The 26,412-nt window shown below is 42.4% G+C and overlaps 20 non-coding genes across 20 annotated transcripts; all 20 read left to right on the top strand.

Moving 5' to 3' along the window:
• Positions 1-3,098: 3,098 nt before the first annotated feature.
• On the top strand, positions 3,099-3,171 carry trnav-aac (transfer RNA valine (anticodon AAC)). Its single transcript has one exon. It is a non-coding gene; the product is annotated as a tRNA-Val (tRNA).
• A 1,435-nt stretch (positions 3,172-4,606) lies between these two features.
• Positions 4,607-4,679, top strand: trnav-aac (transfer RNA valine (anticodon AAC)). The gene has a single exon. It is a non-coding gene; the product is annotated as a tRNA-Val (tRNA).
• A 53-nt stretch (positions 4,680-4,732) lies between these two features.
• Positions 4,733-4,805, top strand: trnav-cac (transfer RNA valine (anticodon CAC)). Its single transcript has one exon. It is a non-coding gene; the product is annotated as a tRNA-Val (tRNA).
• Positions 4,806-4,933: 128 nt separating this feature from the next.
• Positions 4,934-5,007, top strand: trnav-cac (transfer RNA valine (anticodon CAC)). Its single transcript has one exon. It is a non-coding gene; the product is annotated as a tRNA-Val (tRNA).
• Positions 5,008-6,239: 1,232 nt separating this feature from the next.
• Positions 6,240-6,312, top strand: trnav-cac (transfer RNA valine (anticodon CAC)). Its single transcript has one exon. It is a non-coding gene; the product is annotated as a tRNA-Val (tRNA).
• Positions 6,313-12,034: 5,722 nt separating this feature from the next.
• Positions 12,035-12,107, top strand: trnav-aac (transfer RNA valine (anticodon AAC)). The gene has a single exon. It is a non-coding gene; the product is annotated as a tRNA-Val (tRNA).
• A 129-nt stretch (positions 12,108-12,236) lies between these two features.
• On the top strand, positions 12,237-12,309 carry trnav-cac (transfer RNA valine (anticodon CAC)). Its single transcript has one exon. It is a non-coding gene; the product is annotated as a tRNA-Val (tRNA).
• Positions 12,310-13,534: 1,225 nt separating this feature from the next.
• Positions 13,535-13,607, top strand: trnav-aac (transfer RNA valine (anticodon AAC)). The gene has a single exon. It is a non-coding gene; the product is annotated as a tRNA-Val (tRNA).
• A 129-nt stretch (positions 13,608-13,736) lies between these two features.
• trnav-cac (transfer RNA valine (anticodon CAC)) lies at positions 13,737-13,809 on the top strand. The gene has a single exon. It is a non-coding gene; the product is annotated as a tRNA-Val (tRNA).
• Positions 13,810-14,588: 779 nt separating this feature from the next.
• Positions 14,589-14,661, top strand: trnav-aac (transfer RNA valine (anticodon AAC)). The gene has a single exon. It is a non-coding gene; the product is annotated as a tRNA-Val (tRNA).
• A 660-nt stretch (positions 14,662-15,321) lies between these two features.
• trnav-aac (transfer RNA valine (anticodon AAC)) lies at positions 15,322-15,394 on the top strand. The gene has a single exon. It is a non-coding gene; the product is annotated as a tRNA-Val (tRNA).
• A 129-nt stretch (positions 15,395-15,523) lies between these two features.
• trnav-cac (transfer RNA valine (anticodon CAC)) lies at positions 15,524-15,596 on the top strand. The gene has a single exon. It is a non-coding gene; the product is annotated as a tRNA-Val (tRNA).
• A 2,203-nt stretch (positions 15,597-17,799) lies between these two features.
• On the top strand, positions 17,800-17,872 carry trnav-aac (transfer RNA valine (anticodon AAC)). The gene has a single exon. It is a non-coding gene; the product is annotated as a tRNA-Val (tRNA).
• A 129-nt stretch (positions 17,873-18,001) lies between these two features.
• Positions 18,002-18,074, top strand: trnav-cac (transfer RNA valine (anticodon CAC)). The gene has a single exon. It is a non-coding gene; the product is annotated as a tRNA-Val (tRNA).
• Positions 18,075-19,307: 1,233 nt separating this feature from the next.
• trnav-aac (transfer RNA valine (anticodon AAC)) lies at positions 19,308-19,380 on the top strand. Its single transcript has one exon. It is a non-coding gene; the product is annotated as a tRNA-Val (tRNA).
• Positions 19,381-19,509: 129 nt separating this feature from the next.
• Positions 19,510-19,582, top strand: trnav-cac (transfer RNA valine (anticodon CAC)). The gene has a single exon. It is a non-coding gene; the product is annotated as a tRNA-Val (tRNA).
• Positions 19,583-20,827: 1,245 nt separating this feature from the next.
• On the top strand, positions 20,828-20,900 carry trnav-aac (transfer RNA valine (anticodon AAC)). The gene has a single exon. It is a non-coding gene; the product is annotated as a tRNA-Val (tRNA).
• Positions 20,901-21,029: 129 nt separating this feature from the next.
• Positions 21,030-21,102, top strand: trnav-cac (transfer RNA valine (anticodon CAC)). Its single transcript has one exon. It is a non-coding gene; the product is annotated as a tRNA-Val (tRNA).
• Positions 21,103-22,410: 1,308 nt separating this feature from the next.
• Positions 22,411-22,483, top strand: trnav-cac (transfer RNA valine (anticodon CAC)). The gene has a single exon. It is a non-coding gene; the product is annotated as a tRNA-Val (tRNA).
• A 1,100-nt stretch (positions 22,484-23,583) lies between these two features.
• On the top strand, positions 23,584-23,656 carry trnav-cac (transfer RNA valine (anticodon CAC)). The gene has a single exon. It is a non-coding gene; the product is annotated as a tRNA-Val (tRNA).
• The last annotated feature ends 2,756 nt before the right edge of the window (positions 23,657-26,412 follow it).

Genomic DNA, 26,412 nt, shown 5'->3' with positions numbered 1-26,412 from the left:
GTACTGAAAGAGTATAATCTGAGACGACATTATGAAACGAAACACGCGGACAAAAACAAGAATATGGACATGGAACAAAGGCTACAAAAGGCAGAGGAATTAAAACGAGGCCTCAAATCTCGACAGGCTCTGTTCAAAAAAGCCAAATCACAAGGCCAGGCTGCTGTCAAGGCCAGTTTTATTTTGGCAGAAGAGATCGCTAAATCAGCCCGGCCATTTACGGAGGGGGATTTCATCAAAAACTGCATGATTAAAGTTTGTGACGAAGTTTGCCCAGAAAAAAGGCAACTCTTTTTAAATGTGAGTCTGAGCAGAAACACCATTGCCGAGAGAGTAGACCAGTTGTCCATCAATCTAAAAGAGCAGCTTGTGAAAAAGGGAAAAGATTTTATTGCATATTCCTTGGCTGTGGATGAGAGCACCGACATTTCTGACATTGCCCAGTTGTCAATTTTCATCCGCGGAGTGGACTCCAACCTAAGCGTGACAGAGGAGTTTTTGGCTTTACGTCCTATGCATGGCACAACTACGGGGCATGATTTGTATGAAGAGGTGTCAAGATGTGTAAATGAGATGGAGCTGCCTTGGGAAAAACTCGTGGGTTTGACAACCGACGGAGCACCTGCGATGTGTGGACACAGGAGCGGACTGGTGGCGAAGATACGGGAAAAGATGCAAGAGGAAAACGCGACAGGTGAGCTGACAGCTTATCATTGTATCATACACCAGGAAGCGTTGTGCGGTAAAGCCTTGAAAATGGAGCATGTAATGAGCATCATCACGCGCACAGTTAACTTTATCAGAGCCAAAGGTTTGAATCACCGCCAGTTCAAGGCATTTCTGACGGAGTTAGAAACGGAGCATGGTGATTTGCCTTATCACACAGAGGTGCGATGGCTAAGCCAGGGAAAGGTGCTTCAAAGATGTTTCGAGCTTCGTGAGGAGATTTGTCTGTTCTTGGACAGCAAAGGGAAAGACACAACACAACTCCGAGACGAAATGTTTCTGTGTGAAATGGCTTTTCTGTGTGACATTACGAGTCATCTGAATGCAATAAACTTGCAGCTGCAGGGTCGGGATCGTGTCATCTCTGATATGTACAGTACAGTGAAGGCATTTAAAACCAAACTGACTCTGTGGGAGACGCAGATGCGGAAAGAAAATTTGAGCCACTTTCCCAGCTGCCAGACCATGAAAGAGAAGCTCTCTACCAGTGCGTTCCCGAGCACACAGTTGGCTGATAAAATAGGTATGCTTGCCGCTGACTTTCGACGCCGATTTGCTGACTTTGAAGCACAAAAAAGCAGGTTGGAACTGCTCGGTAACCCATTTGCTGTTGACGTGGAAAGCTCACCACCAAACCTCCAAATGGAGTTGATTGACCTCCAATGCAATGATGCACTGAGGGCAAAATATGCGGCAGTGGGTGCTGCGGAGTTCGCCCGTTTCCTCCCCGGCACAATGCCCCAGCTGCGCATCCAGGCTGCTCAAACGTTGTCTATGTTTGGCAGCACATACCTGTGTGAACAACTGTTTTCTTTGATGAACCTGAACAAAACATCACACAGAAGTCGACTTACTGCTGAACACCTCCACTCAATTCTGAGGATTTCTTCAGCTCAGAGCCTTACCCCGAACATTGATGAACTTGTGGAAAAGATGGGACACCACCAAGTATCACCCTCAACCTCAAACAAGTGAACATTACTGTGCAATCACATATTTAGAGTTTTTACTCAGTTCAAGTTTAAAAGTTAAAATGTAATATTTGTTTTCACTGCATGTTACTTCTCCTTAAACAAAGTGTTGTTTTTGATTAATAGATTTTTGCACTTTATTTTTTTGTATTTCAATCCAATTATATTTAAAAAATATTTCAGTTGAGTGGATGATAGAAAATTGCTATTATTGTTTTTTCTTTGAAGTAAATTTAGCCCACTTTTGCTAAAATAGAAAATATAGTCTACTGATGGTGCCTTGAATACCGGTTTCTTTCATTTAATGTTCATGTTATGGGGATATTTATATAAAGGAAATTTGTCTTTTGTGTCTGTTGAAAATTAAAGATTACTGACAGAGCCATAAGAAAATATTGCTTTATTTATCTGATCATATTGTAATATATTTGTTAGGTTTTCAGTAGGTTCAATTAGGTTCACTAGACTATATGCGTCATTTAAAAATTTTTCAATGAACATTCGAACAGTCCGGCCCTCGTCTTGTAGCTGATTTTTTTATTTGGCCCTCCGTCCATTTGACTTTGACACCCCTGCGTTACAGCCTTATACTAAAATGGATGAAATAAAATAAAATCTCTCTACACACAATACCACATAATGACAAAGCAATAACATATAGTTTTTATTAATGAAAAAAATATTTTAAAAATACCTTATTTACATACATTTTCAGACCCTTTGCTATGAGGCTGGAAATTGAGCTCAGGTCCATCCTGTTTCCATTGATCATCCTTGAGATGTTTCTTCAACTTGATTGGAGTCCACCTGTGGTAAATTCAAATGATTGGTCATTTCTGCAGCATTGAAGGTACCCAAGAACACAGTGGCTTCCATCACTCTTAAATAGAAGAAGTTTGGAACCACCAAGCCTCTTCCAAGTTCCGGCTGCACATGATAATTCCCGGCTTCTCATGTCTACCTCACATAATATCCCAAATTGAGTACCACAGAAAGAGCCATAATACCCATTAAATATTTTAAAAATACCTTATTTACGTACGTTTTCAGACCCTTTGCTATGAGGCTGGAAATTGAGCTCAGGTCCATCCTGTTTCCATTGATCATCCTTGAGATGTTTCTTCAACTTGATTGGAGTCCACCTGTGGTAAATTCAAATGATTGGTCATTTCTGCAGCATTGAAGGTACCCAAGAACACAGTGGCTTCCATCACTCTTAAATGGAAGAAGTTTTGAACCACCAAGCCTCTTCCAAGAGCCGCTGCACACAATAATTCCCGACATCTCAAGCCTTATTGATTAATTAATTGACTAAGTAATTTCTGATTTCATTAGGTTCTGAGAGCGATAAATGTCCCACCCAGCCAAAGTCAGCCACACCCTTAGTATTCCACTCGTTGGGTTCCGGTAGTGTAGTGGTTATCACGTTCGCCTAACACGTGAAAGGTCCCCGGTTCGAGACCGGGCGGAAACACATTTTAACAAATTGGTCCTTCGCACTTCTCAGTATTTGCTATTCAGACTTTAGTTTCAGTACTGTATTGGTTATCACGTTCGCCTCACACGCGAAAGTCAGTCACACCCTTAGTTTTCCAATCATTCGGTTTACGTAGTGTAGTGGTTATAACGTTCGCCTCACACGCGAAAGGTCCCCGGTTCGAAACCGGGCAGAAACGTTTTGTAATTTTCAATATTTCCCAATGCCCAGAGGCTAGCATTTGGTTTGAAACAGTTGAGGTTTGTCTAAACCTTGCTGTCTACCTCTCCGACCTGTGGATCAATGTTGCCGTTTTTTTGGGGACCTCCACCATGCGATCTGTATGAATGTGACCAGACTGACAGCTTCTCTGAGCCAGGCAAATTCATTTATCAGGGTCATTGTAATGGATATATCCAAAGAAATGGCAATATAATCCAAGGTAAAACAAACAAAAATGTAGATCGTTTTCTGTCATTTCAGCTGCTTGATGTGATTGTGTGATAGATTTAGTTGGCTGGCTAGCAAAGGAAAAGAAGCTAGCCTGCATAGGTACAGTGCATTCGGAAAGTTTTCAGACCCCTTACTTTTTTCCACATTTTGTTACGTTACAGCCTTATACTAAAATGGATGAAATAAAATAAAATCTATCTACACACAATACCACATAATGACAAAGCGATAACATATAGTTTTTATTAATGAAAAAAATATTTTAAAAATACCTTATTTACATACATTTTCAGACCCTTTGCTATGAGGCTGGAAATTGAGCTCAGGTCCATCCTGTTTCCATTGATCATCCTTGAGATGTTTCTTCAACTTGATTGGAGTCCACCTGTGGTAAATTCAAATGATTGGTCATTTCTGCAGCATTGAAGGTACCCAAGAACACAGTGGCTTCCATCACTCTTAAATAGAAGAAGTTTGGAACCACCAAGCCTCTTCCAAGTTCCGGCTGCACACGATAATTCCCGGCTTCTCATGTCTACCTCACATAATATCCCAAATTGAGTACCACAGAAAGAGCCATAATACCCATTAAATATTTTAAAAATACCTTATTTACGTACGTTTTCAGACCTTTTGCTATGAGGCTGGAAATTGAGCTCAGGTCCATCCTGTTTCCATTGATCATCCTTGAGATGTTTCTTCAACTTGTTTGGAGTCCACCTGTGGTAAATTCAAATGATTGGTCATTTCTGCAGCATTGAAGGTACCCAAGAACACAGTGGCTTCCATCACTCTTAAATGGAAGAAGTTTTGAACCACCAAGCCTCTTCCAAGAGCCGCTGCACACAATAATTCCCGGCTTCTCAAGCCTTATTGTTTAATTAATTGACTAAGTAATTTCTGATTTCATTAGGTTCTGAGAGCGATAAATGTCCCACCCAGCCAAAGTCAGCCACACCCTTAGTATTCAACTCATTGGGTTTCCGTAGTGTAGTGGTTATCACGTTTGCCGAACACGCGAAAGGTCCCCGGTTCGAGACCGGGCGGAAACACATTTTAACAAATTGGTCCTTCGCACTTCTCAGTATTTGCTATTCAGACTTTAGTTTCAGTAGTGTAGTGGTTATCACGTTTGCCTCACACGCGAAAGGTCCCCGTTTCGAAACCGGGCGGAAACACATTTTAACAAATTGGTCCTTCGCACTTCTCAGTATTTGCTATTCAGACTTTAGATCCAGTAGTGTATTGGTTATCACGTTCGCCTCACACGCGAAAGTCAGTCACACCCTTAGTTTTCCAATCATTCGCTTTCCGTAGTGTAGTGGTTATCACGTTCGCCTCACACGCGAAAGGTCCCCGGTTCGAAACTGGGCGGAAACATTTTGTAATATTCAATATTTCCCAATGCCCAGAGGCTAGCATTTGGTTTGAAACAGTTGAGGTTTGTCTAAACCTTGCTGTCTACCTCTCCGACCTGTGGATCAATGTTGCCGTTTTTTTGGGGACCTCCACCATGCGATCTGTATGAATGTGACCAGACTGACAGCTTCTCTGAGCCAGGCAAATTCATTTATCAGGGTCATTGTAATGGATATATCCAAAGAAATGGCAATATAATCCAAGGTAAAACAAACAAAAATGTAGATTGTTTTCTGTCATTTCAGCTGCTTGATGTGATTGTGTGATAGATTTAGTTGGCTGGCTAGCAAAGGAAAAGAAGCTAGCCTGCATAGGTACGGTGCATTCGGAAAGTTTTCAGACCCCTTACTTTTTTCCACATTTTGTTACGTTACAGCCTTATACTAAAATGGATAAAATAAAATAAAATCTATCCACACACAATCCCACATAATGACAAAGCGATAACATATAGTTTTTATTAATGAAAAAATATTTTAAAAATACCTTATTTACATACATTTTCAGACCCTTTGCTATGAGGCTGGAAATTGAGCTCAGGTCCATCCTGTTTCCATTGATCATCCTTGAGATGTTTCTTCAACTTGATTGGAGTCCACCTGTGGTAAATTCAAATGATTGGTCATTTCTGCAGCATTGAAGGTACCCAAGAACACAGTGGCTTCCATCACTCTTAAATAGAAGAAGTTTGGAACCACCAAGCCTCTTCCAAGTTCCGGCTGCACACAATAATTCCCGGCTTCTCATGTCTACCTCATATAATATCCCAAATTGAGTACCACAGAAAGAGCCATAATACCCATTAAATATTTTAAAAATACCTTATTTACGTACATTTTCAGACCCTTTGCTATGAGGCTGGAAATTGAGCTCAGGTCCATCCTGTTTCCATTGATCATCCTTGAGATATTTCTTCAACTTGATTGGAGTCCACCTGTGGTAAATTCAAATGATTGGTCATTTCTGCAGCATTGAAGGTACCCAAGAACACAGTGGCTTCCATCACTCTTAAATGGAAGAAGTTTTGAACCACCAAGCCTCTTCCAAGAGCCGCTGCACACAATAATTCCCGGCTTCTCAAGCCTTATTGTTTAATTAATTGACTAAGTAATTTCTGATTTCATTAGGTTCTGAGAGCGATAAATGTCCCACCCAGCCAAAGACAGCCACACCCTTAGCTTTCCACTCGTTGGGTTTCTGTAGTGTAGTGGTTATCACGTTCGCCTCACACGCGAAAGGTCCCCGGTTCGAAACCAGGTGGAAACATTTTGTAATATTCAATATTTCCCAATGCCCAGAGGCTAGCATTTGGTTTGAAACAGTTGAGGTTTGTCTAAACCTTGCTGGCTACCTCTCCGACCTGTGGATAAATGTTGCCGTTTTTTTGGGGACCTCCACCATGCGATCTGTATGAATGTGACCAGACTGACAGCTTCTCTGAGCCAGGCAAATTCATTTATCAGGGTCATTGTAATGGATATATCCAAAGAAATGGCAATATAATCCAAGGTAAAACAAACAAAAATGTAGATCGTTTTCTGTCATTTCAAGCTGCTTGATGTGATTGTGTGATAGATTTAGTTGGCTGGCTAGCAAAGGAAAAGAAGCTAGCCTGCATAGGTACAGTGCATTCGGAAAGTTTTCAGACCCCTTACTTTTTTCCACATTTTGTTACGTTACAGCCTTATACTAAAATGGATGAAATAAAATAAAATCTATCTACACACAATACCACATAATGACAAAGCGATAACATATCGTTTTTATTAATGAAAAAAATATTTTAAAAATACCTTATTTACATACATTTTCAGACCCTTTGCTATGAGGCTGGAAATTGAGCTCAGGTCCATCCTGTTTCCATTGATCATCCTTGAGATGTTTCTTCAACTTGATTGGAGTCCACCTGTGGTAAATTCAAATGATTGGTCATTTCTGCAGCATTGAAGGTACCCAAGAACACAGATGCTTCCATGACTCTTAAATGGAAGAAGTTTTGAACCACCAAGCCTCTTCCAAGAGCCGCTGCACACAATAATTCCCGGCTTCTCAAGCCTTATTGCTTAATTAATTGACTAAGTAATTTCTGATTTCATTAGGTTCTAAGAGCGATAAATGTCCCACCCAGCCAAAGTCAGCCACACCCTTAGTATTCCACTCATTGGGTTTCCGTAGTGTAGTGGTTATCAAATCAAATCAAATCAAATCAAATTTTATTTGTCACACACACATGGTTAGCAGATGTTAATGCGAGTGTAGCGAAATGCTTGTGCTTCTAGTTCCGACAATGCAGTAATGCATTGTAATCTAAGTAATCTAACTAACAATTCCAAAACTACTGTCTTGTACACAGTGTAAGGGGATAAAGAATATGTACATAAGGATATATGAATGAGTGATGGTACAGAGCAGCATAGGCAAGATACAGTAGATGGTATCGAGTACAGTATGTACAAATGAGATCAGTATGTAAACAAAGTGGCATAGTTTAAAGTGGCTAGTGATACATGTATTACATAAGGATACAGTCGATGATATAGAGTACAGTATATACGTATGCATATGAGATGAATAATGTAGGGTAAGTAACATTATATAAGGTAGCATTGTTTAAAGTGGCTAGTGATATATTTACATCATTTCCCATCAATTCCCATTATTAAAGTGGCTGGAGTTTAGTCAGTGTCAGTGTGTTGGCAGCAGCCACTCAGTGTTAGTGGTGGCTGTTTAACAGTCTGATGGCCTTGAGATAGAAGCTGTTTTTCAGTCTCTCGGTCCCAGCTTTGATGCACCTGTACTGACCTCGCCTTCTGGATGATAGCGGGGTGAACAGGCAGTGGCTCGGGTGGTTGATGTCCTTGATGATCTTTATGGCCTTCCTGTGACATCGGGTGGTGTAGGTGTCCTGGAGGGCAGGTAGTTTGCCCCCGGTGATGCGTTGTGCAGACCTCACTACCCTCTGGAGAGCCTTACGGTTGAGGGCGGTGCAGTTGCCATACCAGGCGGTGATACAGCCCGCCAGGATGCTCTCGATTGTGCATCTGTAGAAGTTTGTGAGTGCTTTTGGTGACAAGCCAAATTTCTTCAGCCTCCTGAGGTTGAAGAGGCGCTGCTGCGCCTTCTTCACGATGCTGTCTGTGTGAGTGGACCAATTCAGTTTGTCTGTGATGTGTATGCCGAGGAACTTAAAACTTGCTACCCTCTCCACTACTGTTCCATCGATGTGGATAGGGGGGTGTTCCCTCTGCTGTTTCCTGAAGTCCACAATCATCTCCTTAGTTTTGTTGACGTTGAGTGTGAGGTTATTTTCCTGACACCACACTCCGAGGGCCCTCACCTCCTCCCTGTAGGCCGTCTCGTCGTTGTTGGTAATCAAGCCTACCACTGTTGTGTCGTCCGCAAACTTGATGATTGAGTTGGAGGCGTGCGTGGCCACGCAGTCGTGGGTGAACAGGGAGTACAGGAGAGGGCTCAGAACGCACCCTTGTGGGGCCCCAGTGTTGAGGATCAGCGGGGAGGAGATGTTGTTGCCTACCCTCACCACCTGGGGGCGGCCCGTCAGGAAGTCCAGTACCCAGTTGCACAGGGCGGGGTCGAGACCCAGGGTCTCGAGCTTGATGACGAGCTTGGAGGGTACTATGGTGTTGAATGCCGAGCTGTAGTCGATGAACAGCATTCTCACATAGGTATTCCTCTTGTCCAGATGGGTTAGGGCAGTGTGCAGTGTGGTTGAGATTGCATCGTCTGTGGACCTATTTGGGCGGTAAGCAAATTGGAGTGGGTCTAGGGTGTCAGGTAGGGTGGAGGTGATATGGTCCTTGACTAGTCTCTCAAAGCACTTCATGATGACGGATGTGAGTGCTACGGGGCGGTAGTCGTTTAGCTCAGTTACCTTAGCTTTCTTGGGAACAGGAACAATGGTGGCCCTCTTGAAGCATGTGGGAACAGCAGACTGGTATAGGGATTGATTGAATATGTCCGTAAACACACCGGCCAGCTGGTCTGCGCATGCTCTGAGGGCGCGGCTGGGGATGCCGTCTGGGCCTGCAGCCTTGCGAGGGTTAACACGTTTAAATGTCTTACTCACCTCGGCTGCAGTGAAGGAGAGACCGCATGTTTTCGTTGCAGGCCGTGTCAGTGGCACTGTATTGTCCTCAAAGCGGGCAAAAAAGTTATTTAGTCTGCCTGGGAGCAAGACATCCTGGTCCGTGACTGGGCTGGATTTCTTCCTGTAGTCCGTGATTGACTGTAGACCCTGCCACATGCCTCTTGTGTCTGAGCCGTTGAATTGAGATTCTACTTTGTCTCTGTACTGGCGCTTAGCTTGTTTGATAGCCTTGCGGAGGGAATAGCTGCACTGTTTGTATTCGGTCATGTTACCAGACACCTTGCCCTGATTAAAAGCAGTGGTTTGCGCTTTCAGTTTCACACGAATGCTGCCATCAATCCACGGTTTCTGGTTAGGGAATGTTTTAATCGTTGCTATGGGAACGACATCTTCAACGCACGTTCTAATGAACTCGCACACCGAATCAGCGTATTCGTCAATGTTGTTATCTGACGCAATACGAAACATCTCCCAGTCCACGTGGAAGCAGTCTTGGAGTGTGGAGTCAGCTTGGTCGGACCAGCGTTGGACAGACCTCAGCGTGGGAGCCTCTTGTTTTAGTTTCTGTCTGTAGGCAGGGATCAACAAAATGGAGTCGTGGTCAGCTTTTCCGAAAAGGGGCGGGGCAGGGCCTTATATGCGTAGCGGAAGTTAGAGTAACAATGATCCAAGGTCTTTCCACCCCTGGTTGCGCAATCGATATGCTGATAAAATTTAGGGAGTCTTGTTTTCAGATTAGCCTTGTTAAAATCCCCAGCTACAATGAATGCAGCCTCCGGATAAATTGTTTCCAGTTTGCAGAGAGTTAAATAAAGTTCGTTCAGAGCCATCGATGTGTCTGCTTGGTGGGGGATATATACGGCTGTGATTATAATCGAAGAGAATTCTCTTGGTAGATAATGCGGTCTACATTTGATTGTGAGGAATTCTAAATCAGGTGAACAGAAGGATTTGAGTTCTTGTATGTTTCTTTCATCACACCATGTCACGTTGGCCATGAGGCAAACGCCCCCGCCCCTCTTCTTACCAGAAAGATGTTTGTTTCTGTCAGCCCGATGAGTGGAGAAACCCGTTGGCTGCACCGCTTCGGATAGAGTCTCTCCAGTGAGCCATGTTTCAGTGAAGCAAAGGACGTTACAGTCTCTGATGTCCCTCTGGAATGCTACCCTTGCTCGGATTTCATCAACCTTGTTGTCAAGAGACTGGACATTGGCAAGAAGAATGCTAGGGAGTGGTGCACGGTGTGCCCGTCTCCGGAGTCTGACCAGAAGACCGCCTCGTTTCCCTCTCTTTCGGAGTCGTTTTTTTGGGTCGCTGCATAGGATCCACTCCGTTGTCCTGTTTGTGAGGCAGAACACAGGATCCGCGTCGCGAAAAACATATTCTTGGTCGTACTGATGGTGAGTTGACGCTGATCTTATATTCAGTAGTTCTTCTCGACTGTATGTAATGAAACCTAAGATGACCTGGGGTACTAATGTAAGAAATAACACGTAAAAAAACAAAAAACTGCATAGTTTCCTAGGAATGCGAAGCGAGGCGGCCATCTCTGTCGGCGCCGGAACTTATCACGTTCGCTTCACACGCTTCGCTTATCACGTTCGCTTCACACGCGAAAGGTCCCTGGTTCGAAACCGGGCGGAAACATTTTGTAATATTCAATATTTCCCAAAGCCCAGAGGCTAGCATTTGGTTTGAAACAGTTGAGGTTTGTCTAAACCTTGCTGTCTACCTCTCCGACCTGTGGATCAATGTTGCCGTTTTTTTGGGGACCTCCACCATGCGATCTGTATGAATGTGACCAGACTGACAGCTTCTCTGAGCCAGGCAAATTCATTTATCAGGGTCATTGTAATGGATATATCCAAAGAAATGGCAATATAATCCAAGGTAAAAAAAACAAAAATGTAGATCGTTTTCTGTCATTTCAGCTGCTTGATGTGATTGTGTGATAGATTTAGTTGGCTGGCTAGCAAAGGAAAAGAAGCTAGCCTGCATAGGTACAATGCATTCGGAAAGTTTTCAGACCCCTTACTTTTTTCCACATTTTGTTACGTTACAGCCTTATACTAAAATGGATGAAATAAAATAAAATCTATCTACACACAATACCACATAATGACAAAGCGATAACATATAGTTTTTATTAATGAAAAAAACATTTTAAAAATACCTTATTTACATACATTTTCAGACCCTTTGCTATGAGGCTGGAAATTGAGCTCAGGTCCATCCTGTTTCCATTGATCATCCTTGAGATGTTTCTTCAACTTGATTGGAGTCCACCTGTGGTAAATTCAAATGATTGGTCATTTCTGCAGCATTGAAGGTACCCAAGAACACAGTGACTTCCATCACTCTTAAATGGAAGAAGTTTGGAACCACCAAGCCTCTTCCAAGTTCCGGCTGCACACGATAATTCCCGGCTTCTCATGTCTACCTCACATAATATCCCAAATTGAGTACCACAGAAAGAGCCATAATACCCGTTAAATATTTTTAAAATACCTTATTTACGTACGTTTTCAGACCCTTTGCTATGAGGCTGGAAATTGAGCTCAGGTCCATTCTGTTTCCATTGATCATCCTTGAGATGTTTCTTCAACTTGATTGGAGTCCACCTGTGGTAAATTCAAATGATTGGTCATTTCTGCAGCATTGAAGGTACCCAAGAACACAGTGGCTTCCATCACTCTTAAATGCAAGAAGTTTTGAACCACCAAGCCTCTTCCAAGAGCCGCTGCACACAATAATTCCCGGCTTCTCAAGCCTTATTGTTTAATTAATTGACTAAGTAATTTCTGATTTCATTAGGTTCTGAGAGCGATAAATGTCCCACCCAGCCAAAGTCAGCCACACCCTTAGTATTCCACTCATTGGGTTTCCGTAGTGTAGTGGTTATCACGTTTGCCTAACACGCGAAAAGTCCCCGGTTCGAGACCGGGCTGAAACGCAATTTAACAAATTGGTCCTTCACACTTCTCAGTATTTGCTATTCAGACTTTAGTTTCAGTAGTGTATTGGTTATCATGTTCGCCTCACACGCGAAAGTCAGTCACACCCTTAGTTCGCCAATCATTCGGTTTCCGTAGTGTAGTGGTTATCACGTTCGCCTCACACGCGAAAGGTCCCCGGTTCGAAACCGGGCGGAAACATTTTGTAATATTCAATATTTCCCAATGCCCAGAGGCTAGCATTTGGTTTGAAACAGTTGAGGTTTGTCTAAACCTTGCTGTCTACCTCTCCGACCTGTGGATCAATGTTGCCGTTTTTTGGGGGACCTCCACCATGCGATCTGTATGAATGTGACCAGACTGACAGCTTCTCTGAGCCAGGCAAATTCATTTATCAGGGTCATTGTAATGGATATATCCAAAGAAATGGCAATATAATCCAAGGTAAAACAAACAAAAATGTAGATCGTTTTCTGTCATTTCAGCTGCTTGATGTGATTGTGTGATAGATTTAGTTGGCTGGCTAGCAAAGGAAAAGAAGCTAGCCTGCATAGGTACAGTGCATTCGGAAAGTTTTCAGACCCCTTACTTTTTTCCACATTTTGTTACGTTACAGCCTTATACTAAAATGGATGAAATAAAATAAAATCTATCTACACACAATACCACATAATGACAACATAAAGTTTTTATTAATGAAAAAAATATTTTAAAAATACCTTATTTACATACATTTTCAGACCCTTTGCTATGAGGCTGGAAATTGAGCTCAGGTCCATCCTGTTTCCATTGATCATCCTTGAGATGTTTCTTCAACTTGATTGGAGTCCACCTGTGGTAAATTCAAATGATTGGTCATTTCTGCAGCATTGAAGGTACCCAAGAACACAGTGGCTTCCATCACTCTTAAATTGAAGAAGTTTGGAACCACCAAGCCTCTACCAAGTTCCGGCTGCACACGATAATTCCCGGCTTCTCATGTCTACCTCACATAATATCCCAAATTGAGTACCACAGAAAGAGCCATAATACCCATTAAATATTTTAAAAATACCTTATTCACGTACGTTTTCAGACCCTTTGCTATGAGGCTGGAAATTGAGCTCAGGTCCATCCTGTTTCCATTGATCATCCTTGAGATGTTTCTTCAACTTGATTGGAGTCCACCTGTAGTAAATTCAAATGATTGGTCATTTCTGCAGCATTGAAGGTACCCAAGAACACAGTGGCTTCCATCACTCTTAAATGGAAGAAGTTTTGAACCACCAAGCCTCTTCCAAGAGCCGCTGCACACAATAATTCCCGGCATCTCAAGCCTTATTGTTTAATTAATTGACTAAGTAATTTCTGATTTCATTAGGTTCTGAGAGCGATAAATGTCCCACCCAGCCAAAGTCAGCCACACCCTTAGTATTCCACTCATTGGGTTTCCGTAGTGTAGTGGTTATCACGTTTGCCTAACACGCGAAAAGTCCCCGGTTCGAGACCGGGCTGAAACGCAATTTAACAAATTGGTCCTTCGCACTTCTCAGTATTTGCTATTCAGACTTTAGTTTCAGTAGTGTATTGGTTATCATGTTCGCCTCACACGCGAAAGTCAGTCACACCCTTAGTTTCCCAATCATTCGGTTTCCGTAGTGTAGTGGTTATCACGTTCGCCTCACACGCAAAAGGTCCCCGGTTCGAAACCGGGCGGAAACATTTTGTAATATTCAATATTTCCCAATGCCCAGAGGCTAGCATTTGGTTTGAAACAGTTGAGGTTTGTCTAAACCTTGCTGTCTACTTCTCCGACCTGTGGATCAATGTTGCCGTTTTTTGGGGGACCTCCACCATGCGATCTGTATGAATGTGACCAGACTGACAGCTTCTCTGAGCCAGGCAAATTCATTTATCAGGGTCATTGTAATGGATATATCCAAAGAAATGGCAATATAATCCAAGGTAAAACAAACAAAAATGTAGATCGTTTTCTGTCATTTCAGCTGCTTGATGTGATTGTGTGATAGATTTAGTTGGCTGGCTAGAAAGGAAAAGAAGCTAGCCTGCATAGGTACAGTGCATTCGGAAAGTTTTCAGACCCCTTACTTTTTTCCACATTTTGTTACGTTACAGCCTTATACTAAAATGGATGAAATAAAATAAAATCTATCTACACACAATACCACATAATGACAAAGCGATAACATATAGTTTTTATTAATGAAAAAAATATTTTAAAAATACCTTATTTACATACATTTTCAGACCCTTTGCTATGAGGCTGGAAATTGAGCTCAGGTCCATCCAGTTTCCATTGATCATCCTTGAGATGTTTCTTCAACTTGATTGGAGTCCACGCTGCACACAATAATTCCCGGCATCTCAAGCCTTATTGTTTAATTAATTGACTAAGTAATTTCTGATTTCATTAGGTTCTGAGAGCGATAAATGTCCCACCCAGCCAAAGTCAGCCACACCCTTAGTATTCCAATTATTGGGTTCCGGTAGTGTAGTGGTTATCATGTTCGCCTAACACGCGGAAGGTCCCCGGTTCGAAACCGGGCGGAAACATCTTGTAATATTCAATATTTCCCAATGCCCAGAAGCTAGCATTTGGTTTGAAACAGTTGAGGTTTTCAGACCCCTTACTTTTTTCCACATTTTGTTACGTTACAGCCTTATACTAAAATGGATGAAATAAAATAAAATCTATCTACACACAATACCACATAATGACAAAGCGATAACATATAGTTTTTATTAATGAAAAAAATATAAAATCTATCTACACACAATACCACATAATGACAAAGCGATAACATATAGTTTTTATTAATGAAAAAAATATTTTAAAAATACCTTATTTACATACATTTTCAGACCCTTTGCTATGAGGCTGGAAATTGAGCTCAGGTCCATCCTGTTTCCATTGATCATCCTTGAGATGTTTCTTCAACTTGATTGGAGTCCACCTGTGGTAAATTCAAATGATTGGTCATTTCTGCAGCATTGAAGGTACCCAAGAACACAGTGACTTCCATCACTCTTAAATGGAAGAAGTTTTGAACCACCAAGCCTCTTCCAAGAGCCGCTGCACACAATAATTCCCGGCTTCTCAAGCCTTATTGTTTAATTAATTGACTAAGTAATTTCTGATTTCGTTAGGTTCTGAGAGCGATAAATGTCCCACCCAGCCAAAGTCAGCCACACCCTTAGTATTCCACTCATTGGGTTTCCGTAGTGTAGTGGTTATCACGTTCACCTAACACGCGAAAGGTCTCCGGTTCGAGACCGGGCGGAAACACATTTTAACAAATTGGTCCTTCGCACTTCTCAGTATTTGCTATTCAGACTTTAGTTTCAGTAGTGTATTGGTTATCACGTTCGCCTCACACGCGAAAGTCAGTCACACCCTTATTTTTCCAATCATTCGGTTTCCGTAGTGTAGTGGTTATCATGTTCGCCTCACACGCGAAAGGTACCCGGTTCGAAACCGGGCGGAAACATTTTGTAATATTCAATATTTCCCAATGCCCAGAGGCTAGCATTTGGTTTGAAACAGTTGAGGTTTGTCTAAACCTTGCTGTCTACCTCTCCGACCTGTGGATCAATGTTGCCGTTTTTTGGGGGACCTCCACCATGCGATCTGTATGAATGTGACCAGACTGACAGCTTCTCTGAGCCAGGCAAATTCATTTATCAGGGTCATTGTAATGGATATATCCAAAGAAATGGCAATATAATCCAAGGTAAAACAAACAAAAATGTAGATAGTTTTCTGTCATTTCAGCTGCTTGATGTGATTGTGTGATAGATTTAGTTGGCTGGCTAGAAAGGAAAAGAAGCTAGCCTGCATAGGTACAGTGCATTCGGGTAGTTTTCAGACCCCTTACTTTTTTCCACATTTTGTTACGTTACAGCCTTATACTAAAATGGATGAAATAAAATAAAATCTATCTACACACAATACCACATAATGACAAAGCGATAACATATAGTTTTTATTAATGAAAAAAATATTTTAAAAATACCTTATTTACATACATTTTCAGACCCTTTGCTATGAGGCTGGAAATTGAGCTCAGGTCCATCCTGTTTCCATTGATCATCCTTGAGATGTTTCTTCAACTTGATTGGAGTCCACCTGTGGTAAATTCAAATGATTGTTCATTTCTGCAGCATTGAAGGTACCCAAGAACACAGTGGCTTCCATCACTCTTAAATAGAAGAAGTTTGGAACCACCAAGCCTCTTCCAAGTTCCGGCTGCACACGATAATTCCCGGCTTCTCATGTCTACCTCACATAATATCCCAAATTGAGTACCACAGAAAGAGCCATAATACCCATTAAATATTTTAAAAATACCTTATTTACGTACGTTTTCAGACCCTTTGCTATGAGGCTGGAAATTGAGCTCAGGTCCATCCTGTTTCCATTGATCATCCTTGAGATGTTTCTTCAACTTGATTGGAGTCCACCTGTGGTAAATTCAAATGATTGGTCATTTCTGCAGCATTGAAGGTACCCAAGAACACAGTGGCTTCCATCACTCTTAAATGCAAGAAGTTTTGAACCACCAAGCCTCTTCCAAGAGCCGCTGCACACAATAATTCCCGGCTTCTCAAGCCTTATTGTTTAATTAATTGACTAAGTAATTTCTGATTTCATTAGGTTCTGAGAGCGATAAATGTCCCACCCAGCCAAAGTCAGCCACACCCTTAGTATTCCACTCATTGGGTGTCCGTAGTGTAGTGGTTATCACGTTTGTCTCACACGTGAAAGGTCCCCGGTTAGAAACCGGGCGGAAACATTTTGTAATATTCAATATTTCCCAATGCCCAGAGGCTAGCATTTGGTTTGAAACAGTTGAGGTTTGTCTAAACCTTGCTGTCTACCTCTCCGACCTGTGGATCAATGTTGCCGTTTTTTTGGGGACCTCCACCATGCGATCTGTATGAATGTGACCAGACTGACAGCTTCTCTGAGCCAGGCAAATTCATTTATCAGGGTCATTGTAATGGATATATCCAAAGAAATGGCAATATAATCCAAGGTAAAACAAACAAAAATGTAGATCGTTTTTTGTCAGTTCAGCTGCTTGATGTGATTGTGTGATAGATTTAGTTGGCTGGCTAGCAAAGGAAAAGAAGCTAGCCTGCATAGGTACAGTGCATTCGGAAAGTTTTCAGACCCCTTACTTTTTTCCACATTTTGTTACGTTACAGCCTTATACTAAAATGGATGAAATAAAATAAAATCTATCTACACACAATACCACATAATGACAAAGCGATAACATATAGTTTTTATTAATGAAAAAAACATTTTAAAAAGACCTTATTTACATACATTTTCAGACCCTTTGCTATGAGGCTGGAAATTGAGCTCAGGTCCATCCTGTTTCCATTGATCATCCTTGAGATGTTTCTTCAACTTGTTTGGAGTCCACCTGTGGTAAATTCAAATGATTGGTCATTTCTGCAGCATTGAAGGTACCCAAGAACACAGTGGCTTCCATCACTCTTAAATGGAAGAAGTTTTGAACCACCAAGCCTCTTCCAAGAGCCGCTGCACACAATAATTCCCGGCTTCTCAAGCCTTATTGTTTAATTAATTGACTAAGTAATTTCTGATTTCATTAGGTTCTGAGAGCGATAAATGTCCCACCCAGCCAAAGTCAGCCACACCCTTACTATTCCACTCATTGGGTTTCCGTAGTGTAGTGGTTATCACGTTCGCCTAACACGCGAAAGGTCCCCGGTTCGAGACCGGGCAGGAACACATTGTAACAAATTGGTCCTTCGCACTTCTCAGTATTTGCTATTCAGACTTTAGTTTCAGTAGTGTATTGGTTATCACGTTCGCCTCACACGCGAAAGTCAGTCACACCCTTAGTCGTCCAATCTTTCGGTTTCCGTAGTGTAGTGGTTATCACGTTCGCCTCACACGCGAAAGGTCTCTGGTTCGAAACCGGGCGGAAACATTTTGTAATATTCAATATTTCCCAATGCCCAGAGGCTAGCATTGGGTTTGAAACAGTTGAGGTTTGTCTAAACCTTGCTGTCTACCTCTCCGACCTGTGGATCAATGTTGCCGTTTTTTTGGGGACCTCCACCATGCGATCTGTATGAATGTGACCAGACTGACAGCTTCTCTGAGCCAGGCAAATTCATTTATCAGGGTCATTGCAATGGATATATCCAAAGAAATGGCAATATAATCCAAGGTAAAACAAACAAAAATGTAGATTGTTTTCTGTCATTTCAGTTTCTTGATGTGATTGTGTGATAGATTTAGTTGGCTGGCTAGCAAAGGAAAAGAAGCTAGCCTGCATAGGTACAGTGCATTCGGAAAGTTTTCAGACCCCTTACTTTTTTCCACATTTTGTTACGTTACAGCCTTATACTAAAATGGATGAAATAAAATAAAATCTATCTACACACAATACCACATAATGACAAAGCGATAACATATAGTTTTTATTAATGAAAAAAATATTTTAAAAATACCTTATTTACATACATTTTCAGACCCTTTGCTATGAGGCTGGAAATTGAGCTCAGGTCCATCCTGTTTCTATTGATCATCCTTGAGATGTTTCTTCAACTTGATTGGAGTCCACCTGTGGTAAATTCAAATGATTGGTCATTTCTGCAGCATTGAAGGTACCCAAGAACACAGTGGCTTCCATCACTCTTAAATAGACGAAGTTTGGAACCACCAAGATTCTTCCAAGTTCCGGCTGCACACAATAATTCCCGGCTTCTCATGTCTACCTCACATAATATCCCAAATTGAGTACCACAGAAAGACCCATAATACCCATTAAATATTTTAAAAATACCTTATTTACGTACGTTTTCAGACCCTTTGCTATGAGGCTGGAAATTGAGCTCAGGTCCATCCTGTTTCCATTGATCATCCTTGAGATGTTTCTTCAACTTGATTGGAGTCCACCTGTGGTAAATTCAAATGATTGGTCATTTCTGCAGCATTGAAGGTACCCAAGAACACAGTGGCTTCCATCACTCTTAAATGGAAGAAGTTTTGAACCACCAAGCCTCTTCCAAGAGCCGCTGCACACAATAATTCCCGGCTTCTCAAGCCTTATTGTTTAATTAATTGACTAAGTAATTTCTGATTTCATTAGGTTCTGAGAGCGATAAATGTCCAACCCAGCCAAAGTCAGCCACACCCTTAGTACTCCACTCGTTGGGTTTCCGTAGTGTAGTGGTTATCACGTTCGCCTAACACGCGAAAGGTCCCCGGTTCGAGACCGGGCGGAAACACATTTTAACAAATTGGTCCTTCGCACTTCTCAGTATTTGCTATTCAGACTTTAGTTTCAGTAGTGTATTGGTTATCAAGTTCGCCTCACACGCGAAAGTCAGTCACACCCTTAGTTTTCCAATCATTCGGTTTCCGTAGTGTAGTAGTTATCACGTTCGCCTCACACGCGAAAGGTCCCAGGTTCGAAACCGGGTGGAAACATATTGTAATATTCAATATTTCCCAATGCCCAGAGGCTAGCATTTGGTTTGAAACAGTTGAGGTTTGTCTAAACCTTGCTGTCTACCTCTCCGACCTGTGGATCAATGTTGCCGTTTTTTTGGGGACCTCCACCATGCGATCTGTATGAATGTGACCAGACTGACAGCTTCTCTGAGCCAGGCAAATTCATTTATCAGGGTCATTGTAATGGATATATCCAAAGAAATGGCAATATAATCCAAGGTAAAACAAACAAAAATGTAGATCGTTTTCTGTCATTTCAGCTGCTTGATGTGATTGTGTGATTGATTTAGTTGGCTGGCTAGCAAAGGAAAAGAAGCTAGCCTGCATAGGTACAGTGCATTCGGAATGTTTTCAGACCCCTTACTTTTTTCCACATTTTGTTACGTTACAGCCTTATACTAAAATGGATGAAATAAAATAAAATCTATCTACACACAATACCACATAATGACAAAGCGATAACATATAGTTTTTATTAATGAAAAAAATATTTTAAAAATACCTTATTTACATTTATACATTTATACATTTTCAGACCCTTTGCTATGAGGCTGGAAATTGAGCTCAGGTCCATCCTGTTTCCATTGATCATCCTTGAGATGTTTCTTCAACTTGATTGGAGTCCACCTGTGGTAAATTCAAATGATTGGTCATTTCTGCAGCATTGAAGGTACCCAAGAACACAGTGGCTTCCATCACTCTTAAATAGAAGAAGTTTGGAACCACCAAGCCTCTTCCAAGTTCCGGCTGCACACGATAATTCCCGGCTTCTCATGTCTACCTCACATAATATCCCAAATTTAGTACCACAGAAAGAGCCATAATACCCATTAAATATTTTAAAAATACCTTATTTACGTACGTTTTCAGACCCTTTGCTATGAGGCTGGAAATTGAGCTCAGGTCCATCCTGTTTCCATTGATCATCCTTGAGATGTTTCTTCAACTTGATTGGAGTCCACCTGTGGTAAATTCAAATGATTGGTCATTTCTGCAGCATTGAAGGTCCTCAAGAACACAGTGGCTTCCATCACTCTTAAATGGAAGAAGTTTTGAACCACCAAGCCTCTTCCAAGAGCCGCTGCACACAATAATTCCCGGCTTCTCAAGCCTTATTGTTTAATTAATTGACTAAGTAATTTCTGATTTCATTAGGTTCTGAGAGCGATAAATGTCCCACCCAGCCAAAGTCAGCCACACCCTTAGTACTCCACTCATTGGGTTTCCGTAGTGTAGTGGTTATCACGTTTGCCTAACACGCGAAAGGTCCCCGGTTCGAGACCGGGCGGAAACACATTTTAACAAATTGGTCCTTCGCACTTCTCAGTATTTGCTATTCAGACTTTAGTTTCAGTAGTGTATTGGTTATCACGTTCGCCTCACACGCGAAAGTCAGTCACACCCTTAGTTTTCCAATCATTCGGTTTCTGTAGTGTAGTGGTTATCACGTTCGCCTCACACGAGAAAGGTCCCCGGTTCGAAACCGGGCGGAAACATTTGTAATATTCAATATTTCCCAATGCCCAGAGGCTAGTATTTGGTTTGAAACAGTTGAGGTCTGTCTAAACCTTGCTGTCTACCTCTCCGACCTGTGGATCAATGTTGCCGTTTTTTTGGGGACCTCCACCATGTGATCTGTATGAATGTGACCAGACTGACAGCTTCTCTGAGCCAGGCAAATTCATTTATCAGGGTCATTGTAATGGATATATCCAAAGAAATGGCAATATAATCCAAGGTAAAACAAACAAAAATGTAGATCGTTTTCTGTCATTTCAGCTGCTTGATGTGATTGTGTGATAGATTTAGTTGGCTGGCTAGCAAAGGAAAAGAAGCTAGATTGCATAGGTACAGTGCATTCGGAAAGTTTTCAGACCCCTTACTTTTTTCCACATTTTGTTACGTTACAGCCTTATACTAAAATGGATGAAATAAAATAAAATCTATCTACACACAATACCACATAATGACAAAGCGATAACATATCGTTTTTATTAATGAAAAAAATATTTTAAAAATACCTTATTTACATACATTTTCAGACCCTTTGCTATGAGGCTGGAAATTGAGCTCAGGTCCATCCTGTTTCCATTGATCATCCTTGAGATGTTTCTTCAACTTGATTGGAGTCCACCTGTGGTAAATTCAAATGATTGGTCATTTCTGCAGCATTGAAGGTACCCAAGAACACAGTGGCTTCCATCACTCTTAAATAGAAGAAGTTTGGAACCACCAAGCCTCTTCCAAGTTCCGGGAGCACACGATAATTCCCGGCTTCTCATGTCTACCTCACATAATATCCCAAATCGAGTACCACAGAAAGAGCCATAATACCCATTAAATATTTTAAAAATACCTTATTTACGTACGTTTTCAGACCCTTTGCTATGAGGCTGGAAATTGAGCTCAGGTCCATCCTGTTTCCATTGATCATCCTTGAGATGTTTCTTCAACTTGATTGGAGTCCACCTGTGGTAAATTCAAATGATTGGTCATTTCTGCAGCATTGAAGGTACCCAAGAACACAGTGGCTTCCATCACTCTTAAATGGAAGAAGTTTTGAAACACCAAGCCTCTTCCAAGAGCCGCTGCACACAATAATTCCCGGCTTCTCAAGCCTTATTGTTTAATTAATTGACTAAGTAATTTCTGATTTCATTAGGTTCTGAGAGCGATAAATGTCCCACCCAGCCAAAGTCAGCCACACCCTTAGTACTCCACTCATTGGGTTTCCGTAGTGTATTGGTTATCACGTTCGCCTCACACGCGAAAGTCAGTCACACCCTTAGTTTTCCAATCATTCGGTTTCTGTAGTGTAGTGGTTATCAAGTTCGCCTCACACGCGAAAGGTTCCCGGTTCGAAACCGGGCGGAAACATTTTGTAATATTCAATATTTCCCAATGCCCAGAGGCTAGTATTTGGTTTGAAACAGTTGAGGTTTGTCTAAACCTTGCTGTCTACCTCTCCGACCTGTGGATCAATGTTGCCGTTTTTTTGGGGACCTCCACCATGCGATCTGTATGAATGTGACCAGACTGACAGCTTCTCTGAGCCAGGCAAATTCATTTATCAGGGTCATTGTAATGGATATATCCAAAGAAATGGCAATATAATCCAAGGTAAAACAAACAAAAATGTAGATCGTTTTCTGTCATTTCAGCTGCTTGATGTGATTGTGTGATAGATTTAGTTGGCTGGCTAGCAAAGGAAAAGAAGCTAGCCTGCATAGGTACAGTGCATTCGGAAAGTTTTCAGACCCCTTACTTTTTTCCACATTTTGTTACGTTACAGCCTTATACTAAAATGGATGAAATAAAATAAAATCTATCTACACACAATACCACATAATGACAAAGCGATAACATATAGTTTTTATTAATGAAAAAAATATTTTAAAAATACCTTATTTACATACATTTTCAGACCCTTTGCTATGAGGCTGGAAATTGAGCTCAGGTCCATCCTGTTTCCATTGATCATCCTTGAGATGTTTCTTCAACTTGATTGGAGTCCACCTGTGGTAAATTCAAATGATTGGTCATTTCTGCAGCATTGAAGGTCCTCAAGAACACAGTGGCTTCCATCACTCTTAAATGGAAGAAGTTTTGAACCACCAAGCCTCTTCCAAGAGCCGCTGCACACAATAATTCCCGGCTTCTCAAGCCTTATTGTTTAATTAATTGACTAAGTAATTTCTGATTTCATTAGGTTCTGAGAGCGATAAATGTCCCACCCAGCCAAAGTCAGCCACACCCTTAGTACTCCACTCATTGGGTTTCCGTAGTGTAGTGGTTATCACGTTTGCCTAATACGCGAAAGGTCCCCGGTTCGAGACTGGGCGGAAACACATTTTAACAAATTGGTCCTTCGCACTTCTCAGTATTTGCTATTCAGACTTTAGTTTCAGTAGTGTATTGGTTATCACGTTCGCCTCACACGCGAAAGTCAGTCACACCCTTAGTTTTCCAATCATTCGGTTTCTGTAGTGTAGTGGTTATCACGTTTGCCTCACACGAGAAAGGTCCCCGGTTCGAAACCGGGCGGAAACATTTGTAATATTCAAATCAAATCAAATTTTATTTGTCACATACACATGGTTAGCATATGTTAATGCGAGTGTAGCGAAATGCTTGTGCTTCTAGTTCCGACAATGCAGTAATAACAAGTAATCTAACTAACAATTCCAAACTACTGTCTTGTACACAGTGTAAGGGGATAAAGAATATGTACATAAGGATATATGAATGAGTGATGGTACAGAGCAGCATAGGCAAGATACAGTAGATGGTATCGGGTACAGTATGTACAAATGAGATGAGTATGTAAACAAAGTGGCATAGTATAGTATAAAGTGGCTAGTGATACATGTATTACATAAGGATACCGTCGATGATATAGAGTACAGTATATACGTATGCGTATGAGATGAATAATGTAGGGTAAGTAACATTTATATAAGGTAGCATTGTTTAAAGTGGCTAGTGATATATTTACATCATTTCCCATCAATTCCCATTATTAAAGTGGCTGGAGTTGAGTCAGTGTCAGTGTGTTGGCAGCAGCCACTCAGTGTTAGTGGTGGCTGTTTAACAGTCTGATGGCCTTGAGATAGAAGCTGTTTTTCAGTCTCTCGGTCCCAGCTTTGATGCACCTGTACTGACCTCGCCTTCTGGATGATAGCGGGGTGAACAGGCAGTGGCTCGGGTGGTTGATGTCCTTGATGATCTTTATGGCCTTCCTGTGACATCGGGTGGTGTAGGTGTCCTGGAGGGCAGGTAGTTTGCCCCCGGTGATGCGTTGTGCAGACCTCACTACCCTCTGGAGAGCCTTACGGTTGAGGGCGGTGCAGTTGCCATACCAGGCGGTGATACAGCCCGCCAGGATGCTCTCGATTGTGCATCTGTAGAAGTTTGTGAGTGCTTTTGGTGACAAGCCGAATTTCTTCAGCCTCCTGAGGTTGAAGAGGCGCTGCTGCGCCTTCTTCACGATGCTGTCTGTGTGAGTGGACCAATTCAGTTTGTCTGTGATGTGTATGCCGAGGAACTTAAAACTTGCTACCCTCTCCACTACTGTTCCATCGATGTGGATAGGGGGGTGTTCCCTCTGCTGTTTCCTGAAGTCCACAATCATCTCCTTAGTTTTGTTGACGTTGAGTGTGAGGTTGTTTTCCTGACACCACACTCCGAGGGCCCTCACCTCCTCCCTGTAGGCCGTCTCATCGTTGTTGGTAATCAAGCCTACCACTGTTGTGTCGTCCGCAAACTTGATGATTGAGTTGGAGGCGTGCGTGGCCACGCAGTCGTGGGTGAACAGGGAGTACAGGAGAGGGCTCAGAACGCAACCTTGTGGGGCCCCAGTGTTGAGGATCAGCGGGGAGGAGATGTTGTTGCCTACCCTCACCACCTGGGGGCGGCCCGTCAGGAAGTCCAGTACCCAGTTGCACAGGGCGGGGTCGAGACCCAGGGTCTCGAGCTTGATGACGAGCTTGGAGGGTACTATGGTGTTGAATGCCGAGCTGTAGTCGATGAACAGCATTCTCACATAGGTATTCCTCTTGTCCAGATGGGTTAGGGCAGTGTGCAGTGTGGTTGAGATTGCATCGTCTGTGGACCTATTTGGGCGGTAAGCAAATTGGAGTGGGTCTAGGGTGTCAGGTAGGGTGGAGGTGATATGGTCCTTGACTAGTCTCTCAAAGCACTTCATGATGACGGATGTGAGTGCTACGGGGCGGTAGTCATTTAGCTCAGTTACCTTAGCTTTCTTGGGAACAGGAACAATGGTGGCCCTCTTGAAGCATGTGGGAACAGCAGACTGGTATAGGGATTGATTGAATATGTCCGTAAACACACCGGCCAGCTGGTCTGCGCATGCTCTGAGGGCGCGGCTGGGGATGCCATCTGGGCCTGCAGCCTTGCGAGGGTTAACACGTTTAAATGTCTTACTCACCTCGGCTGCAGTGAAGGAGAGACCGCATGTTTTCGTTGCAGGCCGTGTCAGTGGCACTGTATTGTCCTCAAAGCGGGCAAAAAAGTTATTTAGTCTGCCTGGGAGCAAGACATCCTGGTCCGTGACTGGGCTGGGTTTCTTCCTGTAGTCCGTGATTGACTGTAGACCCTGCCACATGCCTCTTGTGTCTGAGCCGTTGAATTGAGATTCTACTTTGTCTCTGTACTGGCGCTTAGCTTGTTTGATAGCCTTGCGGAGGGAATAGCTGCACTGTTTGTATTCGGTCATGTTACCAGACACCTTGCCCTGATTAAAAGCAGTGGTTCGCGCTTTCAGTTTCACACGAATGCTGCCATCAATCCACGGTTTCTGGTTAGGGAATGTTTTAATCGTTGCTATGGGAACGACATCTTCAACGCACGTTCTAATGAACTCGCACACCGAATCAGCGTATTCGTCAATGTTGTTATCTGACGCAATACGAAACATCTCCCAGTCCACGTGATGGAAGCAGTCTTGGAGTGTGGAGTCAGCTTGGTCGGACCAGCGTTGGACAGACCTCAGCGTGGGAGCCTCTTGTTTTAGTTTCTGTCTGTAGGCAGGGATCAACAAAATGGAGTCGTGGTCAGCTTTTCCGAAAGGGGGGCGGGGCAGGGCCTTATATGCGTCGCGGAAGTTAGAGTAACAATGGTCCAAGGTCTTTCCTCCCCTGGTTGCGCAATCGATATGCTGATAAAATTTGGGGAGTCTTGTTTTCAGATTAGCCTTGTTAAAATCCCCAGCTACAATGAATGCAGCCTCCGGATAAATTGTTTCCAGTTTGCAGAGAGTTAAATAAAGTTCGTTCAGAGCTTCAATA

The sequence above is a fragment of the Oncorhynchus clarkii genome, unplaced genomic scaffold (genome assembly GCF_045791955.1).
Source record: "Oncorhynchus clarkii lewisi isolate Uvic-CL-2024 unplaced genomic scaffold, UVic_Ocla_1.0 unplaced_contig_10125_pilon_pilon, whole genome shotgun sequence".
Lineage (NCBI taxonomy): Eukaryota > Metazoa > Chordata > Actinopteri > Salmoniformes > Salmonidae > Oncorhynchus > Oncorhynchus clarkii.
The sequence above is the reverse complement of the archived record's forward strand: the minus strand, read 5'-3'. Positions and strand labels throughout refer to the sequence as shown.